The sequence below is a fragment of the Seriola lalandi genome, unplaced genomic scaffold, assembly GCF_002814215.2.
Source record: "Seriola lalandi dorsalis isolate HSWRI2012SDOR001 ecotype SW California unplaced genomic scaffold, Sedor1 jcf7180002054576, whole genome shotgun sequence".
NCBI classification, from domain to species: Eukaryota; Metazoa; Chordata; class Actinopteri; order Carangiformes; family Carangidae; genus Seriola; species Seriola lalandi.
Window position 1 is genome coordinate 1 of NW_019525129.1, and position 6,763 is coordinate 6,763.

The window sequence follows — 6,763 nt, forward strand, 5'->3', positions numbered from 1 at the left end:
AAAGCTGTCTGTGTGTATCCAAAATCTGAGCATTCACATTTAGTGGGATTTCTACACAGAACACTTCAGGATAAGTTTTCCTGTCTATTTGAGTAGCATTCATGAAGAATATGATGGATTTCATGTTTACATGTCATAAAGTTATCAGCTACACCTTAGAATGCAATACTGTTGAAAAGCGCTGTTTCCACGTTTCCAGCTTCAAAATCGGCTCTTTCCCTCGTTAAAGCTGTCTGTGTGTATCCAAAATCTGAGCATTCACATTTAGTGGGATTTCTACACAGAAAACTTCAGGATAAGTTTTCCTGTCTATTTGAGTAGCATTCATGAAGAATATGATGGATTTCATGTTTACATGACATAAAGTTATCAGCTACACCTTAGAATGCGATACTCTAGAAAAGAGCTGTTAACAGGATCTGCTCTAAGTCCTCGTCAGAAGCTTTATCTGTGTCTGTGAACTGAGTTTTTGTCACTCATTGTCCTGTCTATACAGAACACTTCAGGATAAGTTTTCCTGTCTATTTGAGTAGCATTCATGAAGAATATGATGGATTTCATGTTTACATGTCATAAAGTTATCAGCTACACCTTAGAATGCGATACTGTTGAAAAGCGCTGTTTCCACGTTTCCAGCGTCTAAATCGGCTCTTTCCCTCGTTAAAGCTGTCTGTGTGTATCCAAAATCTGAGCATTCACATTTAGTGGGATTTCTACACAGAAAACTTCAGGATAAGTTTTCCTGTCTATTTGAGTAGCATTCATGAAGAATATGATGGATTTCATGTTTACATGTCATAAACTTATCAGTTACACCTGAGAATGCAATAGCGCTGTTAAGCGTCAGGATCGGCTCTAATTCCTCCTTAGAAGCTGTCTCTGTGTCTGAGAACCGACTTTTTCTCAATCGTTGTCCTGTCTTTACAGAACACTTCAGGATAAGTTTTCCTTTCTATCTGAGTAGCATTCATGAAGAATATGATGGATTTCATTTTTACATGTGATAAAGTTATCAGTTACACCTGAGAATGTAATACTGTTCAATATCGTTGTTTTAACGTTTCCAGCCCCTAGATCGGCTCTTTCCCTCGTTAAAGCTGTCTCTGTGTCTCCAAAATCTCAGCATTCACATTTAGTGGGATTTCTACACAGAACCCTTCAGGATAAGTTTCCCTGTCTATTTGAGTAGCATTCATGAAGAATATGATGGATTTCATGTTTACATGTCATAAAGTTATCAGTTACACCGGAGAATGCAATACTGTTCAATAGCGCTGTTTAATGCTTCCAGCACTTGGATCGGCTCTTTCCCTCGTTAGAAGCTTTCTCTTGTATTGTATTATCCACTTTATTTCTTTCACTTAAACATTCTAAACTGTTGTATGTTCTTATTTTATGTAAGTTTCATTGATAAGTTCAAGAAGGATGTCAACTAAGATGTAGTTGAGGGTTTCCTTGAACCATCCATTATAAGTTGAGGTTCAGGATGGCATTAAGGGGTAAAACTGTTCACACATCAGTTTTCTGTTAAACATGATACGAGAGACTCAGAATGTGGGGGTCTTTGCTGGCCCAAAAGGTTAAAGGTCAAAGACCAGAGGCCTTAGACCAGATATGGTCAACCTCTGGGTAAAGGCTCTTCTATTGAAAGAAGGGCAATTCCCAAAGGAGGGTTGAGACGGATAAATAGAGAAGTTGGTGAGACAGTAAGGGGGGAGATCTCACATTGGCAGAGATGCTCCAGGATTCGGCATTCAGGATTCTTTCTTGTAAATAAACTTCTTTTTGATTGCAAGTAAAGACGTGTCAGCGGTGATCACTTCTTCACATCAGCACCTCAAGATACCACAATTTTGGCGTCACAAACTTGGACGTGTTTGTGGCCTTCTCAGCGTCAGCAGGCGGCTCCATCGGACCAACTCCTGCACCAATCGAAGCTTCTTTAAAGGGTGAGTTTTTCACAATATCGTGCGCTGGCTTGCTAGATTAGAGCTGCTGCTGTAGGGTCGCTGATAGGCTACACCGTTTAAAAGAATATTTGTGGGGTTTTTGTAGTGCTGGTATTAGTAGTCGTCTACCGTTCTAAATTATTCTAAATTTTAGGGGGGGGGGGTTTATTTGCGTTGCTGGGAACGCAAAAAGGGGGAAGTAAAGGAAAAGGGCAGACTAAAGGAAATAAGTTTGTTCTAAATAAGTCTGCTAAAATAAGTCTGCTAAAGAAATAAGTCTGCTGAAAACGGAAAAGAAAATACCTACTAAGTTAGGGGATAAGGCAGGCTATAAGGAAAAGTCTGCTGAAAAGGAAAAAGAAAATACCTACTGAGTTAGAGGATAAGGCAGGCTATAAGGGAAAAAGTCTGTTGAAAAAGGAAAAATGAATATACCTACTAAGTTAGAGAAAAAGGCAGGCTAAAGGAATAAGTCTGTCGAAAAAGAAAAGAATAAGGAAAAGAATAAGCGTTAAGGAAGCCACTAATTTGTGATAGATATGATGTCAACTAAAGTATAAGAGATAATAGAATATGATTAACAGAAGATTAAGCTACATGATAATGATAAAAACTTGTTTGTGAACATTAGTGTATTAAGTATTTAAGAAAGTGTAAATACCCTTTCTCTCAATTCATGAACCTTCTTTGTAAGGACGTTTTATAACTTCACGAGCCTGTTTAAGGACGTTTTATAATTCCATGAGCCTTAAAGAAAAGGACTTTTTGATAAATATATGAGCTTTCTTGGGGACTTTTTTGTAAAATTCTATGAGTTCCTGTTTGAGAGACTTTGAAAAATAAATTTGTTAATAGAATGAGCCCCAGAAAGACTAGATATGTGAGAGATTCTTTGATAAAATCTGAGAAAGTGTTCATTAAATGATAAATCTATATAATAATGATTCTCTAAGACAGAAGAAGGGAGACTTAGGGTTTGTTAGATTGAAATGATAGAATACTAGACCAGGGTCTAGAAAATATATTAGTCAAATACTAGTGACCAGTAGTATTTACTAGCCCTCTGGAAATAAAATGTTTGCTTTCTTCCGAGTGTGCGCTGTGGGGAGGAACCAAAAGGTCAAGGGGTGAGTCTGGAGTCAAGCGGACATCTGGTCTGCATCACATGGATTGAGCCTGCAACGCCTGCATCTGAATCCAGTGGAAATAAGGCCAGTACGATTTTATCCACAAACTCTTGCTGACAAATGTATCTGTACTTTTGTGCATACATCTATATTTGATAGTACATTTGTCTACCATATCTGTTTACATATATGTGTTATAGTTGGAGGGAGCTTGGCAGCTGACTGATCATTTGATAATCTTGTGTGAGGACTTGGTGTTGTAGATATCTACCTATACTACTGTCTTTGGCTCTTTTGAGGGTGGTAACTTCATTCATCTGATTTTGTTGGCTGTGGTTTGGAAAAAAAAAAAGAAAAAAGAAAATATATAAAAATATCACAATGTCAAAAAACAGATACTCTAACAGTCATCACTCCCGTTGAGGTTGTTCAGAAGAACAATCCTCTAATTAAAGGTGTAGCAGAGATGTCTAAAAATGGTGTAAGCGCTGGTCAATCGATCCACCATGGCCAGTGGTAGGGACCTTTAATCCAGACGTGATTAAAACAATGCAGGTGCTCGTGTCTACATATCATGTAACAGGGCAAAAAGGGAAAAAGGGGGAGAAATGTAAGGGAAAGAAACAAATGGAACTTGCTATGCTCCAGTTGTTGGAACAAGAGGGACAGAAATGGCGGGAGGCTAAGAAGGAACAGAAAGGGAAAGCTGAAGAGAAAACAGAAATGTTGTGGGCAGAAATTGCTCCAATACAAAAACCCCCACCTTATGAGAAGGAGGTGGAGCTTAAGGAACTTTATCCTCAGCTTCCACTGATAAGTCAGGAAGGTAGGTATAGTATTAGAGATGACGACAACCAAATTACTTATTCTCCAAAACAGAGCACATGGTGGCAATTCTGCGAGGTAAAATACAGAAGGGGCTACCCCTCCCAGTGAGGAGCAAGCTGGCAGAAGTAGTTGGTCTTGGCAGTATGACAAAGGGGGTTTACACTGACCATATAGCTCATCAAGTTGAGCTATATAGAAAAAAGGAACATGACCAGAGGGAACAAGATTAGGAGACCCTCAAAAACTTAACCAAATTTAACTGATAGATAACAAAAAGAAAGAGAAGAAAACAAGCTCTACTCATATAGAATCAGATTGAATCAAATCAATTTGCACCACAACTACAGCCACAACTACAGCCGAATCAATTTCAAGTACAGCAGCCTGGTTTAGCAGTTCCTGTGGCATTCAACCCACAGCCAGTCTACAGACAACAGCAAGCATGGAGAGGAAGGGGAAGGGGAAATTTTGGAAGGTCAAGAGGAAATTTTTATCCGAACTTTCAACAAAATTTAGAAGTATGTTATAACTGTGAGCAGCCTGGCCATTTTGCTCGTGAATGTGACAGATTAAGAGGAAACTTCAGAGGGAATCCAAGAGGAGGATTTAGAGGTCAGCCAATGATAGCTAGGGGACCGGCGAATCCTTTTAGGGGTCCGGAGCCGGGATTCTAGGGGTGCCCAGAAAACCTGAAATGGGGGTGTCAGCTGGTAGTATCAGGGCCGGAGCAAGATCCAACAATAGTAGTGAAAGTCAATTATCGACCATTGGAAGTGATGGTAGATAGCGGAGCAGCTTTCACTTGTGTTCGGCCTGAAGATGATATGCACCTCCCCATGTCCGGTCAACTAACACGGACAATCGGGTTTGAGGGAATAAAACAGCTGGTACCTCTTACAGAACCAATCGAGCTACGTTACAAAGATCAAAAAACTACAACGCTTATACTTGTATCAGAGCACACACCAATTGCATTTTTGGGAAGAGATGCTTTATGTAAACTAAATTGTACAATAAAGTGTACATCAGATGGTTGTTTGATAGAAATGCCAAATGATACTGCTCAGCAGTTATTGATGACAACAGAAGTTGAAGCCTCTTCAGTGTTTTGGATTGGAAACCTTAGTGCTGAATTTTTAGAACCTGTCAAGTAGTGGGAGAAGTTCATTGTGGCAAACATGCCTGATGCAAAGTTTCCAGAATATCCGTTGCATTATACATTAAAATATTTTAAGAATGCCACCCAATCAAATTCTGCAGATTGGTTGAATCATCAACCAAAGAAAGTTGAACTCACCTCAAGTTGCATAATCCTGGGGCCACAAGGAGCAGCCATGAGGGTTGACATAAATGATTATGTGAGTAGAGAATATGAAATCAGAGAGAGTTTGCCACATGTGACTTTGTATGTGTCTGAAGAATATGAGCAGAAGCATATAGGAGAAATGATGGTGAAAGCAAGGAAAGCTGTTTGTGCCAATAGATGAAAATCTATCTATTTGGAGGAGTGAAGATCAGTGATTTCTTAGAATTATGATTTCTGCTCAAGGATATGGGCAACCTTAAGCTGTTCAAAGGGCACGAGGTAATTTGTAGTGCTAAGATGGACACAGGAAGGCCTTTTGGCCTTTGAAACGATTAAACAAAGATTACAGGAGGCTCCAGCACTAGTACTTCCAGATTACTCTAAGAATTTTCTGTTGTATGTGTCTACCTCGACTGGGGGTAAATATGCATGCGCAGTTCTTTGTCAGCCAACAGGTACAGGAATGAGTCCTCAACCCATTTCATACTACTCCACTGCTTATTCTGAAGTAGAGCTAGGACTGCCCCTGTGCTACAGAGCAATGGTGGCAGTTTCTCTGATGTATGATAAAGCATCATCTGTTACGATGGGATACCCAGTAACAATTCTTATTTACCACAGCCCCAGAAATCTTTTAAACTATGGCAAGTATACATTAACGATGCCTAGGCTTAGGGATTATCAAAGGCTATTAGAGCAGGAAGATGTTACGGTGGCAAGATGTGTTACAGTAAACCCAGCTGAGAATTTGCCAACTGCAGAGGATGGAGAACCACATGATTGTATTAAGGAAGCAGAAAAATATCCAAGGTTGAGGTCAGATTTGCAAGCCCTCCCACTGCGTGAGGCAGATCTAGAATATTGGACTGATGGTTCTTGTTACCGTGTAGGGGATAAATTGAGTGCAGGTTATGCTGTAGTGAAAGCCCAGGGTATAGGTTTGTAGTAGAGAAAACTGGAATGGTACCACAACCTGCGTCAGCACAGCTTGCTGAACTTTTAGGATTGACTGAAGCATGCTTGTTAGCTGAAGGAAAGCTTGTGACAATCTTCACAGATTCTGCATATGCTCATAATGTGTGTAATCTGTTTAGAGCAGTGTGGAAGAATCGAGGGTTTAAGAAAACTGATGGTTCTCCAATACAACATTATGCTCAGATCATGGAACTTTTGCACACTATGATGAAACCAAAAGAAATAGCGATAGCAAAATGTGCAGCACATAAATTGGACACGTCCAGAGTCACTCGGGGTAATAAAGCGGCTGATGATGCTGCAAAAGCAGTGACGGGCGCGAACAACTTGGGTAAAGTTCTTTTAGTCACACATGAAGTTGACTTAGAAGACAAAATTACACTTGCTGATGTGATTCTGATGCAGGAAGCAGTTTCTGAAATCGACAAACAGCTGTGGGCAGATCGTGGTGCCATTCAGGATTCTTTCATTATTTTAATCATGAGGGTTTTATTGTTGTTTGTTCTTTTATGTGAGTTTTATTGATAAGTTCAAGAAGGGTGTCAACTAAGATGTTGTTGAAGGTTTCCTTGAACCAT

General features: G+C 39.7%; 1 pseudogene; it reads left to right on the top strand.

Moving 5' to 3' along the window:
- Nucleotides 1–3,960: 3,960 nt before the first annotated feature.
- LOC147818481 (uncharacterized) lies at nt 3,961–4,578 on the top strand (annotated as a pseudogene).
- The last annotated feature ends 2,185 nt before the right edge of the window (nt 4,579–6,763 follow it).